Source organism: Eriocheir sinensis, chromosome 53, assembly GCF_024679095.1.
Source record: "Eriocheir sinensis breed Jianghai 21 chromosome 53, ASM2467909v1, whole genome shotgun sequence".
NCBI lineage: Eukaryota > Metazoa > Arthropoda > Malacostraca > Decapoda > Varunidae > Eriocheir > Eriocheir sinensis.
In genome coordinates, this window is record NC_066561.1 from 2,235,131 (window position 1) to 2,254,413 (window position 19,283).

Consider the following 19,283-nt stretch of genomic DNA (forward strand, 5'->3'; position numbering starts at 1 on the left):
ATGACGGGAGTTCGGAATGACAGGAATTCAGGAAGATGGGAGTTCGGAATAACGGAAGTTCGGAAAGATGGGAGTTTGGAAAGATGGGAGTTTGGAAAGATGGGAGTTCGGAGAGATGGGAGTTCGGAAAGATGGGAGTTTGGAAAGATGGGAGTTCGGAAAGATGGGAGTTTGGAAAGATGGGAGTTTGGAAAGATGGGAGTTTGGAAAGATGGGAGTTTGGAAAGATGGGAGTTCGAAATGACGGGAGTTCGGAATGACAGGAATTCAGGAAGATGGGAGTTCGGAATAACGGAAGTTCGGAAAGATGGGAGTTTGGAAAGATGGGAGTTTGGAAAGATGGGAGTTCGAAATGACGGGAGTTCGGAATGACAGGAATTCAGGAAGATGGGAGTTCGGAATAACGGAAGTTCGGAAAGATGGGAGTTTGGAAAGATGGGAGTTTGGAAAGATGGGAGTTTGGAAAGATGGGAGTTCGGAAAGATGGGAGTTCGGAAAGATGGGAGTTTGGAAAGATGGGAGTTCGGAAAGATGGGAGTTCGGAAAGATGGGAGTTCGGAAAGATGGGAGTTCGGAAAGATGGGAGTTCGGAAAGATGGGAGTTCGGAAAGAAGGGAGTTTGGAAAGATGGGAGTTTGGAAAGATGGGAGTTTGGAAAGATGGGAGTTTGGAAAGATGGGAGTTTGGAAAGATGGGAGTTCGGAAAGATGGGAGTTCGGAAAGATGGGAGTTTGGAAAGATGGGAGTTTGGAAAGATGGGAGTTTGGAAAGATGGGAGTTCGGAAAGATGGGAGTTCGGAAAGATGGAAGTTCGGAAAGATGGGAGTTCGGAAAGAAGGGAGTTTGGAAAGATGGGAGTTTGGAAAGATGGGAGTTTGGAAAGATGGGAGTTCGGAAAGATGGGAGTTCGGAAAGATGGGAGTTTGGAAAGATGGGAGTTTGGAAAGATGGGAGTTTGGAAAGATGGGAGTTTGGAAAGATGGGAGTTTGGAAAGATGGGAGTTTGGAAAGATGGGAGTTTGGAAAGATGGGAGTTTGGAAAGATGGGAGTTCGGATAGATGGGAGTTCGGAAAGATGGGAGTTTGGAAAATAGAAGTTCGGAAAGATGGGAGTTTGGAAAATAGAAGTTCGGAAAGATGGGAGTTCGGAAAGATGGGAGTTTGGAAAATAGAAGTTCGGAAAGATGGGAGTTCGGAAAGATGGGAGTTCGGAAAGATGGGAGTTCGGAAAGAGGGGAGTTTGGAAAGATGGGAGTTCGGAAAGATGGGAGTTTGGAAAGATGGGAGTTTGGAAAGATGGGAGTTCGGAAAGATGGGAGTTCGGAAAGATGGGAGTTTGGAAAGATGGGAGTTTGGAAAGATGGGAGTTTGGAAAGATGGGAGTTTGGAAAGATGGGAGTTTGGAAAGATGGGAGTTTGGAAAGATGGGAGTTCGGAAAGATGGGAGTTTGGAAAGATGGGAGTTCGGAAAGATGGGAGTTTGGAAAGATGGGAGTTTGGAAAGATGGGAGTTTGGAAAGATGGGAGTTTGGAAAGATGGGAGTTTGTAAAGATGGGAGTTTGGAAAGATGGGAGTTTGGAAAGATGGGAGTTCGGAAAGATGGGAGTTTGGAAAGATGGGAGTTCGGAAAGATGGGAGTTCGGAATAACGGAAGTTCGGAAAGATGGGAGTTTGGAAAGATGGGAGTTTGGAAAGATGGGAGTTCGGAAAGATGGGAGTTTGGAAAGATGGGAGTTCGGAAAGATGGGAGTTCGGAATGACGGAAGTTCGGAAAGATGGGAGTTTGGAAAGATGGGAGTTTGGAAAGATGGGAGTTCGGAAAGATGGGAGTTCGGAAAGATGGGAGTTTGGAAAGATGGGAGTTTGGAAAGATGGGAGTTCGGAAAGATGGGAGTTTGGAAAGATGGGAGTTTGGAAAGATGGGAGTTCGGAAAGATGGGAGTTTGGAAAGATAAGAGTTCGGAAAGACGGGAGTTTGGAAAGACGGGAGTTTGGAAAGACGGGAGTTCGGAAAGATGGGAGTTTGGAAAGATGGGAGTTTGGAAAGATGGGAGTTCGGAAAGATGGGAGTTCGGAAAGATGGGAGTTTGGAAAGATGGGAGTTTGGAAAGATGGGAGTTTGGAAAGATGGGAGTTTGGAAAGAAGGGAGTTTGGAAAGATGGGAGTTTGGAAAGATGGGAGTTTGGAAAGATGGGAGTTTGGAAAGATGGGAGTTTGGAAAGATGGGAGTTTGGAAAGATGGGAGTTTGGAAAGATGGGAGTTTGGAAAGATGGGAGTTTGGAAAGATGGGAGTTTGGAAAGATGGGAGTTCGGAAAGATGGAGTTTGGAAAGATGGGAGTTTGGAAAGATGGGAGTTCGGAAAGATGGGAGTTCGGAAAGATGGGAGTTCGGAAAGATGGGAGTTTGGAAAGATGGGAGTTTGGAAAGATGGGAGTTCGGAAAGATGGGAGTTCGGAAAGATGGGAGTTTGGAAAGATGGGAGTTTGGAAAGATGGGAGTTTGGAAAGATGGGAGTTTGGAAAGATGGGAGTTCGGAAAGATGGGAGTTTGGAAAGATGGGAGTTTGGAAAGATGGGAGTTTGGAAAGATGGGAGTTTGGAAAGATGGGAGTTTGGAAAGATGGGAGTTTGGAAAGATGGGAGTTTGGAAAGATGGGAGTTTGGAAAGATGGGAGTTTGGAAAGATGGGAGTTCGGAAAGATGGGAGTTTGGAAAGATGGGAGTTTGGAAAGATGGGAGTTCGGAAAGATGGGAGTTCGGAAAGATGGGAGTTTGGAAAGATGGGAGTTTGGAAAGATGGGAGTTCGGAAAGATGGGAGTTTGGAAAGATGGGAGTTTGGAAAGATGGGAGTTCGGAAAGATGGGAGTTTGGAAAGATGGGAGTTTGGAAAGATGGGAGTTCGGAAAGATGGGAGTTCGGAAAGATGGGAGTTTGGAAAGATGGGAGTTTGGAAAAATGGGAGTTCGGAAAGATGGGAGTTTGGAAAGAGGGGAGTTCGGAAAGACGGGAGTTTGGAAAGATGGGAGTTTGGAAAGATGGGAGTTTGGAAAGATGGGAGTTTGGAAAGATGGGAGTTTGGAAAGATGGGAGTTTGGAAAGATGGGAGTTTGGAAAGATGGGAGTTTGGAAAGATGGGAGTTTGGAAAGATGGGAGTTCGGAAAGATGGGAGTTTGGAAAGATGGGAGTTTGGAAAGATGGGAGTTTGGAAAGATGGGAGTTCGGAAGGATGGGAGTTCGGAAGGATGGGAGTTTGGAAAGATGGGAGTTTGGAAAGATGGGAGTTCGGAAAGATGGGAGTTTGGAAAGATGGGAGTTCGGAAAGATGGGAGTTCGGAAAGATGGGAGTTCGGAAAGATGGGAGTTCGGAAAGATGGGAGTTCGGAAAGATGGGAGTTTGGAAAGATGGGAGTTTGGAAAGATGGGAGTTTGGAAAGATGGGAGGTTGGAAAGATGGGAGTTTGGAAAGATGGGAGTTTGGAAAGATGGGAGTTCGGCATGATAGAGGTTGGGATAAATAAAAGTTAGGATAAGTAGGAGTTCGGAAAAATAGATGCTCAGATAAATAGAAGTTCGGATAAACAGAAGTTCGGATAAATAGAAGTACGGATATATAGATACTCAGATAAATAGAAGTTCGGATAAACAGCAGTTCGGATAAATAGAAGTTCGGGTAAATAGAAGTTCGGGTAAATAGAAGTTCGGATAAGCAGAATTTCGGAAAAATGAGTTTTGAAAGGTACAAGATCCGAAAATGTCCTGACTAAAAAAAAATACACACCAAAGAAACTGGGTACGAAGGCACACTCCGCTAAATAGGCACTCCTCACCTTGCTCATTGGTGCCCAGGTGATAGGTAAAGATGAGCAGGTGTAATCAAAGAGTCTTTAATCCTCTTTATTTTACACTTGCTCATTGGTGCCTCAGGTGATGGTAAAGATGAGCAGGTGTAATCAAGAGTCTTTAATCCTCTTTATTTTACTCTTGCTCATTGGTGCCCAGGTGATAGGTAAAGATGAGCAGGTGTAATCAAGACTCTTTAATCCTCTTTATTTTACTCTTGCTCATTGGTGCCCCAGGTGATGGTAAAGATGAGCAGGTGTAATCTAGAGTCTTTAATCCTCTTTATTTTACTCTTGCTCATTGGTGCCCCAGGTGACAGGTAAAGATGAGCAGGTGTAATCAAGAGTCTTTAATCCTCTTTATTTTACTCTTGCTCATTGGTGCCCAGGTGATAGGTAAAGATGAGCAGGTGTAATCAAGAGTCTTTAATCCTCTTTATTTTACTCTTGCTCATTGGTGCCCCAGGTGACAGGTAAAGATGAGCAGGTGTAGTCAAGAGTCTTTAATCCTCTTTATTTTACTCTTGCTTACTTCAGACACCAGGAAGCAACAAATCCCCAAACAGATCAAACATTTCTCACCTTTGTTAGTAAAAGAAAAAAAGCAAGAGGTAGTGATCTATATTTTAAGGCCCTCCCTCATATTGCTTTTGTTCACTAAGTACCGAAATCTACATGCCATGAAGAAAATGCAACAATATCACTTCCTATCTCTTTCGCTAGTGCCCATATTAATAAAAGAGGGCAAGGTGAGATTCTATAACGGAAACGTGGTGAGATTCAATTACCCTCTTCACACTTTACTTTTGCTGAATAGAGAACAACGAACCGTGGAGGAAGGAAGCAACAATAATACCTAACAACACAGTCACTTCATATCTTCATCACTTGTGCCCAAAATCAAAAGAGGAGACGAGGTGAGATTCTGTAACCCTCTTCACACTTTACGTTTGCTGACTAAAGAAAACTACGAACCACAGCGGAGAGAAGCAACAATATCCTCTTATAGTACAGTCATTCATCAACTTGTTCACTAATGCACCAAGTCAAGACGGGTGAAAACGAGGTGAGGATCTATATTTTACAACCTTTCCCACATTTTTCTCTTGTTGACTAAGTACATAAAACTATAAACCATGGATGAGAATAGCAACAGTATAACCAAAAAAACACTTCTGGCCTTCCTCGCTAGTGCCCAAATTCACAACAAAGGGAAACGAGGTGGTGGTCCATATTTTACAACCTTCCCTACATTCTGCTCCTGATGACATACAACTACAATGGAGGAAAGCAGCAGTATAACCAAACAAAATAGTCCCTCCCCACCTTTCTCATTAAGGCCCAAAGTCAAAATCAAAAGGAAACGAGGTGAGATTGTGGTTGGTATTATGACACTTTCAATTCTCACATCAACTATTTCTAAAGGTCAAAGAGGGGGTCATTCGAGTTCTAATGAGTGTTTCTTTAGGTTCAGGGTACAGAGGAAGGAGCAAACTACCACCAGGGTCATAAAACTACTACTGGAAATGCTCACAACTTCTACGAAATCCTTGGTAAATGTGTGTTCTTGGGAGGCGAAATGTCTTTTAATACGACCCACAGGTATTACCCTCCTTACATTCTGCTCTTGTTGACTAGGTACAGAAAACTACAAACCATGGAAGATTAACGTCAAACAAAACAGTGACTTATAGCTTTGCGCCTCAGTAGCCTCAATGCAGACAAAGAGAAACGAAGTGGTTATCTGGATTTAATAACTCCTCCTCCTCCATCACTCTCCTCCTCCCTTTCGCTCTTGCTGACTATTAAAACGTGCAAAAACAAAGTGAAGGAACAACAAAACCGTCTACGACCTCCAAGTATGTAGGAAAAGGAGGGAAAAGAAGGAAATAAAACAGAGGAAACCAAGAAAGATAGAAAAGAAAAGGAAGAAACGAATTAGCAAAGGAAAGAAGGAAAGAAAGAAAAAAATGAAAGAAAGAATTAGGAGGGGCAGAGGAATAAAGAAAACAAAAACAAGCAAAGTCAAGCAAGAAAGAAAGAAAAGGAAAGGAAGAAACGAAAAAGCAAAGGAAAGAAAGAAAGAAAGAAAGAAAGAAAGAAAGAAAGAAATAGATGGGGCAGAAGGAAAAAAGAAAACAAAAACATAAAAAAAGAAAGGTAAAGAGGAAATAAATAGATAAATAAACAAAAGAAAGAGAGAAGGGCCAGGAAGTGGACGAGGACAGGAAGTGGATGAGGACAGGAGAGAAAGAATGAGTAAGGAAGAAGAGAAGGGGCGGGAGAGGCCTTCAAATGTAGGGCAGGAAGCCAAGAGGTGGAGGGGGAACACGAGTGGTGAGTCAGCTAAATGTGACTCGCTGACGAAATAAAACTTCAAAACACATGAGAGAGACTGTAAAAACTTCAAACACTACACAACACTCCTCGATCCGGCCTCTATAATCCTCTCAATGTGACTCTTGCCGGAAAAAAACATGAGAGACTAAGAATATCCAACTCTACACATCCTATCCCCTTGCTTGTTAGCAGGGTAACGTTGGGGGCATACGCTATAGCTGTGCGTGACCTTCGTGTTCATCTTCGTCTTTTCAGCCTTTGAGCCTTTTTTTTTTTTTTTTACAGCAGAGGAGACAGTGCAAGGGCGCAAAAAAAAAAGAAAATAATGAAAAAAAAAGCCCGCCACTTACTGCTCCTAAACAGAGTAGAGTGGCCAAAAAGAGAAATCAATTTCGGGAGGAGAGGTGTCCTGATACCCTCCTCTTGAAAGAGTTCAAGTCATAGGAAGGAGGAAATACAGATTAGGGAAGATTGTTCCAGAGTTTACCAGCGTGAGGGATGAAAGAGTGAAGATGCTGGTTAACTCTTGCATAATGGGTTTGGACAGTATAGGGATGAGCTTGATCAGAAAGTCGTGTGAGGCAAGGCCGCAGGAGGGGGGGAGGCATGCAGTTAGCAAGTTCAGAAGAGCAGTCAGCGTGAAAATATCGATAGAAGATAGAAAGAAAGGCAATATCGCGACGGAATTTAAGAGGTAGAAGAGGAGGAGAGCTGATGAGACGAAGAGCCTTAGACTCCACTCTGTCCAGAAGAGCTGTGTGAGTGGAGCCCCCCCACACGTGAGATGCATACTCCATACAAGGGCGGACAAGGCCCCTGTATGGATAGGAATTGTGCGGGGGAGAAGAACTGGCGGAGACGATAAAGAACGCCCACCCTCGAGGAAGCTGATTTAGCGAGAGACGAGATGTGAAATTTCCAGTTGAGATTTTTGAGTTAAGGATAGACCGAGGATGTTTAGTGTTGAAGGTGACAGCTGAGTGTTGTCGAAGAATAGGGGATAGGTGTTTGGAAGATTGTGTCGAGTTGATAGGTGGAGAAATTGAGTTTTTGAGGCATTGAAGGACACAAGGTTCCTTCTGCCCCAATCGGAAATGATAGCAAGGTCTGAGGTTAAGCGTTCTGCAGCCTCCAGTCTGGAGTTATGTACTACCTGTTGTGATGGTCTTCTATTGAAAGAAGTTGAATAATCCAGAGTGGAGTCGTCGGCGTATGATTAGACAGGACAGTTTGTTATGGAAAGAAGGTCATTGATGAATAACAGGAAGAGAGTGGGTGATAGGACAGAGCCCTGTGGAACACCACTGTTGATAGGTTTAGAGGAGAGATAGAACGGCCGGAAAGGAAACTGGAGATAAAGGAACAGAGAGAGAGATAGAATCCGAAAGAGGGCAGTTTAGAAAGCAAATACTTGTACAATACTCTATCGAAGGCTTTCGATATGTCTAGCGCAACTGAGAAAGTTTCACCGAAACGGCTAAGAGAGGATGACCAAGAGTCAGTTAAGAGAGCAAGAAGATCGCCAGTAGAACGCCCCTTGCGGAACCCATACTGGCGATCAGATAGAAGGTTAGAAGTGGAAAGGTGCTTTTGAATCTATCGGTTAGAAATTGATTCAAAAGCTTTAGATAGACAGGAAAGTAAAGCTATAGGGCGGTAGTTTGAGGGATTGGAACGGTCACCCTTCTTAGGCACAGGCTGTACGAAGGCGTATTTCCAGCAGGAAGGAAAGGTAGATGCTGACAGGCAGAGACGAAAGAGTTTGACCAGGCAGGGTGTCAGCACGGAGGCACAGTTTTTAAGGGCGAGAACCGATAATCCCGAGACACAGCGCCAATGTCACATCCGGGTTACCACAGTTTACCTTCCCCAGTTTCCCAGGTACCCATTTATCAAAACAAGAAGAACACTTACTAAATCAGCTACTTTCATACCTTCTATAACATTCCAGGAAAGCTCAGGTAGGCAATGAACATTCCACAAAGTTCAAACTCAGGCCCGTGGATTCATAGTTAAGTGTACTAACCACTAGATCACGGAGGCTTGTTAGTGTCCAGGTATTATATAAAACTCCAGACTCTATAACCCTAATAATCTGACTCTTGTTGATTAAATTAACTTCAAAACACATGGAAGAGAGAATATAAGGACATCCAACACAGCAGACCACTCGCCTGGCTTACTGGTGGCTGGGTAATATATAACACTACATACTGGCGAACCCCGATAAGTTTACTCTTGTTGACTAAATCACAAAACACACGGAAGAGAGAATATAAGGGCGTCCACCACAACAGACCGCTCACCTGGTTCACTAGTGCCCCAGGTAACGCGCGGACGAAAGCCAATCTAAAAATTCTGTCAATGTTGTCTTTGTGTATGTTGCAACTGACCACCAAAACAAAGACGCTGTCCTTCTTCTCTCTTCTCCTTCCTCCTCCTCCTCTTCCTCCTCCTCCTCGTCCTCAACCATCTTCCCATTCTTCCTTCCCTACGTATCCTTCCTTTCTTCCCTTTGTTTTCTCCTCTCTACTCAGCAAGAACATCTAACAAATACAACCTGACTGGAGTAGTTCTCACCTTGCTACCTCCCTCATTAATGCCCTAAAATAGTGCTCAGGTGGGTTAAAACTAAAACAAAACACACAACACATCCAGAATCTTAACCACTCTACTCTTGATGACATAAAAAAAGGATCGTAACAAGAAGAACACTTACTAAATCAGCTACTTTCACACCTTCTTTAACATTCCAGGAAAGCTCAGGTAGGTAATGAACATTCCACAACGCAAAAAAATCCTAACCTCTTGTCTCTTCACCCCGATTAAAAAAATAACAAAACAAAGCCAGTGGAATAACACTAAATCTTCTACTTTCTCACTTTCTTCATTAACACTCCAGGTAAGGTCAGGTGAGCAGTGAAAATTCCACAATGCAAAATATCTTCACCACTTAACTCGACAACGGAAAAAAAAACGAAAAGAATAACTAGAAAAACACTTATTAAATCTTCCAGCTTCTCGTCTCCTTCATTAACATTTCAGGTAGGTTCACGTAGGTCATAAAAACTCCGAAGAGCAAAAAAAGGCCTTCACTAATTGACTCTTGATCACGGAAACTAAGAAAACACAAGAAACAGTGACCTCTCTTTCGGCCACCTCTTTGGATTCTTTTTAGGAGCAGCAAGTAGCGGGCTTTTTTTTTTATTATTGTTTCCTATTTTTGTGTGTCCTTGAGCTGTCTCCTTTGTTGTAAAAAAAAAAAAAAAAATACTAACGCACCAAACAAATAACCCGATTTCTACCTTCCTCAGTATCACTCAGGTAAGACAGGTAGGAAACACTGCAGACGGAGACACCGACACTCCTTTCTACCTAACCCTTAAACTACGAAAACTCACGCAACACAAGAAATAAAGAATTAGAAAACCTAACAAAACAGGCTGCGAAATACCGAAAACACTCACTAGCTAACCCTTAAAACCACGAAAAACTCACGCGACACAAGAACCAAGAACTTGAACACCCAATAAAACAAAACACTCACGCAACACAATAACCAAGAGCTTGAGCACCCAATAAAAAAACTCAAGCAACACAAGAACCAAGAACTTGAACACCCAATAAAAAAAAACTCGCGCAACACAAGAACCAAGAACTTGAACACCCATTAAAAAAATCACGCAACACAATAACCAAGAACTTGAACACCCAATAAAACAAAAAAAACTCGCGCAACACAAGAACCAAGAACTTGAACACCCTATAAAAAAAATTCACGCAACACAAGAACCAAGAACTTGAACACACAATAAAACAGACTCACGCAACACAAGAACCAAGAACTTGAACACTCAATCAAAAAAACTCACGCAACAACTTAAACACTCAACAAAATAAAAAAAACTCACGCAACACAATAACCAAGAACTTAAAACACTTAATAAAAAAAAACTCACGCAACACAAGAACCAAGAACTTGAACACCCAATAAAAAAAACTCACGTAACACAATAACCAAGAACTTGAGCACCCAATAAAAAAACTCAAGCAACACAAGAACCAAGAGCTTGAACACCCAACAAAAAAACTTTAGCAACACAAGAACCAAGAGCTTGAACACCCAATAAAAAAAACTCACGCAACACAAGAACCAAGAACTTGAACACCCAATAAAAAAAACTCACGCAACACAAGAACCAAGAACTTGAACACCCAATAAAACAACAACAAAAATCACGCAACACAAGAACCAAGAACTTGAACACCCAATAAATAAAAAAAATCACGCAACATAAGAACCAAGAACTTGAACACCCAATAAATAAAAAAAAATCACGCAACACAAGAACCAAGAACTTGAACACCCAATAAACAAAAAAAATCACGCAACATATGAACCAAGAACTAGAACACTCTAAAAATGAGAACCTCACGCAACACAAGAACCAAGATTAAGAAAACCTAACAACACAATAAACAATAACACTTTTCACCTTTCTCATTAGCGTCCGAGGCATGTAAATCACTCGGACAATGAAAACTCAAGGCAAAGTATTCTCACAACTTCAACTAAACGAAAAACTCAAACAAAAAAAGAACCCAAGCGCTACAACACCTAATAAAACAAAACAACGGCATGCCTTACCTTACTCGTTAGCGTCCCTGACAGGTAAATCACGCTGGGAATGCAGACTCAAAGCGAAGTATTCTCACAACTTGCAACACAACTTCTCACAACTAGAAACACAAACGCCAGCGACTTAAAACCACCATTCCTCTGCTTCGCTCATTACACGGGAACGCGGCACAACACAACAAATGAGAGAATGAAGGAGAGGAAGTTAGCAGGACTCACGCCCCTCCGCCGACACCGCCTGTTAGTGTATCCCGCGAGAGACACGAGCGCAAAGTGACGCGACCCGGCCTGGCAGCGCGCGGCACCCTCACCTCGCGCGCGTCTCCCGCCCCCTCCTGCACCCACTAGCCTAAAACGCCTCCGCCTCCTCCCGCGACCCTCTCCTACTCCTCCTGCCTCCCACCTCAACTTTGACGCTCCTTGTCTTGTTTCTCTTCCTATTGCTGTCTTTTTTCCTTGCTTTGTCTGTTCCTCATCTTAATCCTGCTACTCTACTCTTTTGTTCTTTATCTTTTTCCTTTCTTTCTCTCTACTTTCCCTCATTCCTCATCCGTTTCTCATACCCTTTCCTGTTACTCCACTTCTTTGCTATGTATCTGTCTCCTTTTTCCCCTCTTCTCCCTTCTGCCTCCCATCTCCTCTTCGGCGTCCCTCATACTCTTGCTGTTTTTTTTTTCCTTTCTAATCTTTTCCTCATCTTACCGCTACCCTGGTATTTTTTTTATTCCCTGTCTTCTCCGCCGTTTTTTTTTCCTTTTCTTCTCCCTTCTGCCTCCCACCTCCTCTTCGACGTCCCTCATACTCTTGATGTTTTCTTTTTCCCCATCTAATCTTTTCCTCACCCTACCGCTACCCGGCTACCTCTTCTCGCTACTTGTCTTCTCCGCCTTTTTCTTTTCCTTTTCTTCTCCATCCTGCCTCCCACCTCCTCTTCGACGTCCCTCATACTCTTGATGTTTTCTTTTTCCCCATCTAATCTTTTCCTCACCCTACCGCTACCCTGCTACTTTCTTTTATTACCTGTCTTCTCCGCCTTTTCCTTATCCTTTTCTTCTCCCTTCTGCCTCCCACCTCCTCTTCGACGTCCCTCATACTCTTGATGGTTTTCTTTTTCCCCATCTAATCTTTTCTTCACCCTACCGCTACCCTGCTACCTCTTCTCGCTACTTGTCTTCTCCGCCTTTTTCTTTTCCTTGTCTTCTCACTTCTGCCTCACACCTCCTCTTCGACGTCCCTCACACTCTCGATGCTTTTTTCCTTTCTAATCTTTTCCTCACCCTACCGCTACCCTGCTACCTCTTCTCGCTACTTGTCTTCTCCGCCTTTTTCTTTACCTTTTCTTCTCCATCCTGCCTCCCACCTCCTCCTCGACGTCCCTCACACTCTCGATGCTTTTTTCCTTTCTAATCTTTTCCTCACCCTACTGCTACCCTACTACTTTTAATATTCCCTGTTTTCCCCGCCTTTTTCTTTTCCTTTTCTTCTCCCTCCTGCTTCCAATTTCCACTTCGACGCTCCTCTTCCTCCTCCTTCTACTTCTACTCTTACTGATTTTACTTAAATATCCGTTTCTCATACTATCTTCTTTCTGCTACTTATCTGTTTTATTAGTTATCCTTTCTTCTCCTTTTCCTCGTTCTCCTCCTCTTCCTCCTCCCTCTTGCCTTCCACCTCCTCTGCTTTGATCCTACTTTTCCGTTCTTCTTCCTACTCTGGCTTCTGCTTTTTTTCATTTCAATGTCTGTTCCTTATCCGATCTTTAACTTGACATTTATCTTTTCTGCTATCTGTCCCCTCCTTATTTTTCCTCTCCTACTTCTTTTCTTTTTCCTTCCGCCTCTCACCTCCCCTTTAATGCTCCTCCTCCTCCTCCTCCTCCTCCTCCTCCTCCTCCTCCTCCTCCTTCTCCTCCCTCTTCTTCTCTTTCTCTTCTCTAAACTTTTTCTTCTCTTCAGTGCCATTCATCTCTTCCCTCACACACACCTCTTTTTGGAGAGAGAGAGAGAGAGAGAGAGAGAGAGAGAGAGAGAGAGAGAGAGAGAGAGAGAGAGAGAGAGAGAGGGGGGGGGGGCCACCGTGCAATGACTTCCTGGTGCAGTATTTTCTGATAACAAAATTAATTCCGACGGATGATGGCGAGGCAAATAACGCGGGGAAAGTCTGGGAATTAATTTCTGGCCCCCAAACACTTCGGCGGCATATTTAGGTCCTCCACCCGCACCCCGTAAAACCGCGGGAGATGTGCCGAGTGCTCCCCCTTAAACCGGGTGAGGTGTGTTGGCAGGAAGAAAAGGAGGGGGATGGGGGAAGGAGGGGGGTGTTTTCAGTCTCTTCAGATACACCAACACCCACACCCATTCACATGCACCCATACAAACATTTCCACCCTTACACATACACATTTTCAACATCATGCTTTTTTTTTTGCGGGGGGGGGGCGGGGGGGGGGGGGGTCAAGAGTATGTCCCCTTCACCCGGGCTGCCTTAAGAGTGTGTCCCCTTAAACCAGGCTACCTTAAGAAGAGGTACAGAAGGTGACAGTCTCAAATCGGTTCGATGTGCTCAGCAGTCAGCACCCTTGAAGCTGCTGAAGGTACAGAGCCCTGAACAGTCTGGGTTCCCGCCTGGTAAGTCAACAACTGACCGTATCCTAGCGCTTCGTGTACTGGTGCAGGGCTGACGTGAGTTTCGACAGGGGATGCTTGCAACCTATGTCGATCTCAAGAAGACGTTTGTGTCAGAGCATTGCGAGGCACTCTGGGATCTCCTGCGATTCCGTGGGATTCCTGCAAGGACTACGGGTTTGCTGACTGGCCTGTATTCTGGGACTGAGAGTGCTGTGATGTGTGGAGGGGGGGCTTGTCCAGCTTCTTTCCCGGGAATGCGGGATGAGGCAGGTCTGTGTCCCTGCCACGTCACTTTCCAACACTTGTATGGACTGGGAACTAGGTAGAGTTGAAGACCAGAGTCATTATGGAGCATCCATTGGCAATACAAAGGTCACCGACCTTGTTTTTGCCGATGATGCAGTAATCATGGCGGAGTCGCTGAAGATTTTGGTGATGTCTCTCGAGTGACTGCACAAGGAGGCGAAGCCCTTGGAACTTCAGGTCTCCTGGGCCAAGACCAAGGTACAGGTGTTTGGAGGTTTGCTGGATGACACAGTACAGTCTGTTCATGCGTGTGGCGAGGACGTTGAGATCTCAGAAAATTTCACGTATCTTGGTAGCGTAGTTCATAACAACGGTGAGCCTTGCCAAGAAGTCTTACGGCAGATTGGCCAGGCCCACGGTGTTATGGACTCGCTCAGCATGAATATATGGCGTTCTCGATACCTGTGCAGAGGAACAAAGATCTGGATCTTCAAGTCCCTTGTGCTCCCTGTCTTACTCTATGGCTGTGAGACATGGACACTAAATGGGGACTTGGAGAGGCGGATTGATGCCTTTGGTAATAAATGTCTACGCAGAATCATGGGATATCGCTGGAATGACTTTGTGTCAGACCGGCGACTACTCCGTGAGACTGATTCGACATATATTACCTGCATAGTCCGTCCACGCCAACTCCGGCTATACGGGCACGTGGCACGTTACCCTGAAGCTGATCGTGCTCATCGGGTTGTCTCTGTAGGAGACAATCCTGAGTGGAGGAGACCAAGGGGACGCCCACGGAGTTCGTGGTTTGTCAATAGATCCTGCCAGGAGGTACTCAAAATGGGAACGAGGCTGCATGGAGACTTGCCCGGAGGGACCCCCGGACTTGGCGTCGTAGGGTGAGTGAGGCGACGCGCCCCACGGCGTATTCTATACCTCGAGATACATCTACACCCACACTCACATTCGCACCCATACAAACACCCATACCCATACACACCTACATTCCCACTAACGGGCTTTATTACCCAAGTTTACCTAAGTTTACTTTTAAAAAAGAACTAGAACATACCAGCACAGACTCGCATCCACACCTATAACAGCACACAGTCTCATATCACCGCCCACACCACGCACAACAACTGCACTCGCACCGCACCCAGTCACATAAATAGTGGGTAGAAGGGCTCCGTGTGTTGAGGAGTGGACTGGTGAAGAAAGGAATACCCAAACAACTCCCGGCACCCACACCCACACCTTCACCTACACCTATACCCAATTACCTAAAAGTGAGTGGGTATGTTGCTGGGAAGATGAATGAGGCAAGGATACACTCACTTGCTCACATCCACGCATACACCCCCCCACACCCGTACCCACACCACCTCCCACCCCACCCCCACACGATTTTACTCTCACCCAATCGCCTAAATAGCAGGTGGGTGGGAGGACAGGTGAGGGGAGGGGGCAGGTACAGCAGATACAGGTGAGTTATGGAGAGGCCCAGGTGTGCGGGGTCCAAGGGCGGGGCGGGGCGGGGCAGGGCGGGGCTGTGTGATGCGCGAGGAGTACGGAAATGGAAAAGACTAAAGGAAGGCGGTTTATATAATGATCAATAGACTGAGAACGGAGATAAATGGGGCACGAAAATATAGAAATGGTGATTATTGAAAGAGGGGTGTGGATATACGTAGACTGGATACGAAAACTGAAGGGGCAGGGAAATACAGATTGAATACAAGAATAGAGAGCACGGACATACACTGAGAACGGAAATAGATGGGGGTCAAAAATACGGAAACACGAGAAATATGGAAATACGAGTAGATGGGGTACGAAAATAGATGTGACCAAAAGGAAACAGTGTATACCTTCAATAGAGAGTACGGACATATACTGAGAACGGAAATAGATGGGGGTCGAAAATGCGAGAAATATGGAAATACGAGTCGATGGGGTACGAAAATAGATGTGACCAAAAGGAAACTGTGTATAACTTCAATAGTTTTTGGATTATGTTTTTTTTTTATCTAAGACCACCCTGTCACAGCCCTTTTGTCCTATATCAGTTAAATCCACGGCCTATTATCTTTACTGGTAGGAAGAATATGAATGACCAAATACAATGATAATTCCGTTTTGGCTTTTATATTTTTTACAAGAGCTGTGTTTTCCTACTTATATTTCCCATTTATTTAGCTTATGTTGTCTTATTTCCCGAAAGAAGGAGTAGAAGGGACCCGGGAGGAAGTGAGCATTAAAGGGAGGAATGACAGACAAAAGATGTACAAAGGAAAAAATTGGTGTAAGAAAAATGGGATTCGTATAAAAGAAACAAAGAAGAAGGAATGAGAAGAGAAAGCGTATGGAGAAAGCGAAAAAATGTATTGAAGGAATAAAGAAGTGTAAGGAAAAGAGCAAAAAAAAATATTGAGGGAGCAAAAGGGTGTACTAAAATGATGAATAGGCGTACAGAAGAAACAAAAAGAATGTGAAAGAGGGATAAAAAGGCGTATAATAGGGACAGGATAGAAGGCGGGATGTAGAAAAAAAGTACAGAGTGACGACACGTGAGGCAAAAGGACACTTACACCCACGCCTACACCCACACACCTCTACACTCAGCGACTCACACCCACACATCCACAAACCCACAAACCCACACACACACACCCACACACCAATACACCTCTACACCCAGCGACTCACACCCACAAACCCCCCCACACACACAACACCCATCCACACCCACACCTACACTTAGACACCGAAAGAGGCTAAATAAATAGAAACAAAGACAAACCAAAAAGCCACGATCTGCCAGTATAAAAAAAATCATGCGAACTCAAATGAAAATAAGTAAAAGTATCAAGCGAAAGATAACGAGCACGTCTTCCCTATAATCAAACTGTACTGACACGGATGTAGCCAAAGACCAAACCCCGGACGGAAAAAGTTTCGTTTAGTCGGCGCAACATGTGTGGTCATATGCCGGAGAGAGACATAAGGGGAAGGAATTATAGGAGAAGGAAACAGATCCCAAGAGACAGGACACAACCCCCGATTAATACCTGGTACCCATTCACTGTTGGGTATCGGAAAAGCCGCCCAAATTTTTCCACTCCGCCCGGGAATCGAACCCGGGCTCTCTCAGTTGTGAGCCGAGTGTGCTAACCACTGCACCACGAAACCCCCCACTCCGGACGGAACACCACGTCCTTCATATAGATCAAACTGTGCTGAGAGAAACAATGAAGCAAGAACTTAGGAAAGAGCAAGATGCGAAGTTCTTCCTAGAAACGTCAATTACCCTATTACGTCATCCCGGTTGGAAACTTTTAATTGTTTTGTTAGTTTTTTTTTTTCTTTACCAAGCCTTGTACACCCACTCCTAAATGTTGTTCAAAGGGGGGTATGCGGCAATAGTCAAAGGAGTACGTCAAAGGGTAATAATTAAATAGAAGATGCTTTTTCATCCCTTATGTCACCTGGCTTTTTGAATCGGCAACTTTGATTTGTGTGTACAGGTGTTAACTCGCATTTGTCTTCAGGAAACACTGCAAGAAGTTCAAGAGTTTATTTCTAGTTAGGTTTCTGAGTTGTCTAAGATGAGTACACTGACCAAGGAAAGAAAGCATTGGAACGCCATAACCCTCTTTCTCAGCAATGTGTTATAGAGTCAAAACACAAAGTCTGGAAGAAGGCCTAACACTTACACTTGTCACTAGTTTCTGGAGTGGCGAGGATGATCAGTGAACATCAACCTTACTTTTAACAGTGGGTTTAGAGAAAGCTTCATATTTTTTGGTGGGGAGGGGGGAGGTGGATAGCTCTTTATTACAACACTGAAAAATGCATCGTCTAGTACTAATCAAATCGTAGCGATAACATATTTAAGTCATTTTTATTTGATTGGTTGGCCTTTCAAGAAATAAATCCTGTATAATCGATGTTTTGGGCCACTACTGGACGATGAACTAAGTCGATAAAGGGTACAGCACATGTATGAAAAATGTTTGGACAACGCTGCTATTAATAACTGTAACTTTATATGTCCGCCACGGCTTCAGTTTAATAACTGCAGAGGCTTTCAACGCCTGTTGTGCACGGTTCCAATGACACACAAGGATATGAGACACAGACCAATGCAACTCAGCGATATGCTAGTACAAAATGTCAATCGACCTAAACATGGCAAGTCCTGAGAACCCTTATTGGCTTTCCCTGCCATAAATCTATCTAACCTTCATGTGAACATTTAGTGGTATTTGAACAAACTACACACCTGTTTGATATGATCCATCCATCCACTACCCTATTTGTAAACCAGTTTTTCCCAATCTCGTTCTTGAAGCTCAATTTATCCAACTTGTGTCCATTACTGATGGTCACCTTTGTCTACCTGCCCACACTTAACCTTTACGATTACAATTATAGTCTGTCCAAATTAACTTGGCCAATTTGCACCGAGAAGCCCCTCTCCCATTGTGGCTAAGCTCCGCCCCCCTGGCACCTGATTGGCTGTTGATGACATCATGCATTGTATCAAAGACACGTACAAGTATATGTGATTGAAATAATCTAGCTAGTTTCATGATTAAAAAATATTCGCAAAAAATATTCGTAATTTAATTGAATGACGGTAAATTGAATTTAACAATCAATGACATGCGATGATAGGCTATCTATAAGGTAATCCACACTTTCCGTCATTATTTCCTACATAGCTCATTCACATAGGCATACCAAATATAACTACATAAAAAAAATTCTACAGTAACTTCATACAGGTAGGAATCATTGTATTGAGGAATAAGTTATGTATTTGTGGCTTGGAGGGACGGGTAGGATATGTAAACTCAGCGCAACAGCCACAGATACGAAACTTATTCCTCAATACAATGATTCCTACCTGTATGAAGTTACTGTAGAAGATATTTTTTTATGTGATTATATTTGGTATGCCTATGTGAATGAGCTATGTAGGAAATAATGACGGAAAGTGTGCATTACTTTATAGGTAGCCTACCATCGCCTTCAGTGCTTGTTTTGCAGGGCCCGTTCTCCCTTGAAAACTTGCAGTATTATGATTGTACTTTGTTTCTTAGGTGATGTCATTGATTGTTAAAGTAGAGTGCCGTCATTCAATTAAATTACGAATATTTTTTAATCATGAAACTTGCTAGATTATCTCAATCATATATATTTGGTACGTCTCTTTGATACAATGCATGATGTCATCAACAGCCAATCAGGTGAAAGGGGGGCGGAGCTTAGCCAGAATGGGGGAGGGGCTTCTCGGTGCAAATTGGCCAAGTTAATTTGGACAGACTATAGTAGGTACACAATCCCAGCGCGAGTCATTTAACATTTCACTAACATGGACACTGGGCACAGGATCTAAACAACGAGTATTCCCGATTGTTTTTACTATTCAAATTAAGTCACAACCCCAACTCCTTAAACTCGATTTCCGACTCCACCCATACCAGTTAAAAGTCCTTGATTTCTTTAAGTGTGAGGAGTATCAGGTTGAAAAAAAAAATGGAATCCCGTGCTTTCGTATCTGATTATTTCTACTCAC

At 43.8% G+C, this 19,283-nt stretch overlaps 1 protein-coding gene across 2 annotated transcripts in view; it reads right to left on the bottom strand.

Moving 5' to 3' along the window:
* The window catches only part of LOC126983164 (PDF receptor-like), a gene marked incomplete at its 3' end in the record, with an annotated part of 163,530 nt that extends 152,433 nt beyond the window's left edge, over window positions 1–11,097 (bottom strand). Inside the window, 1 exon segment of one of the 2 annotated variants that reach the window (XM_050835655.1) lies at window positions 10,833–11,097. 2 annotated transcript variants of the gene reach the window in all.
* Window positions 11,098–19,283: the final 8,186 nt, after the last annotated feature.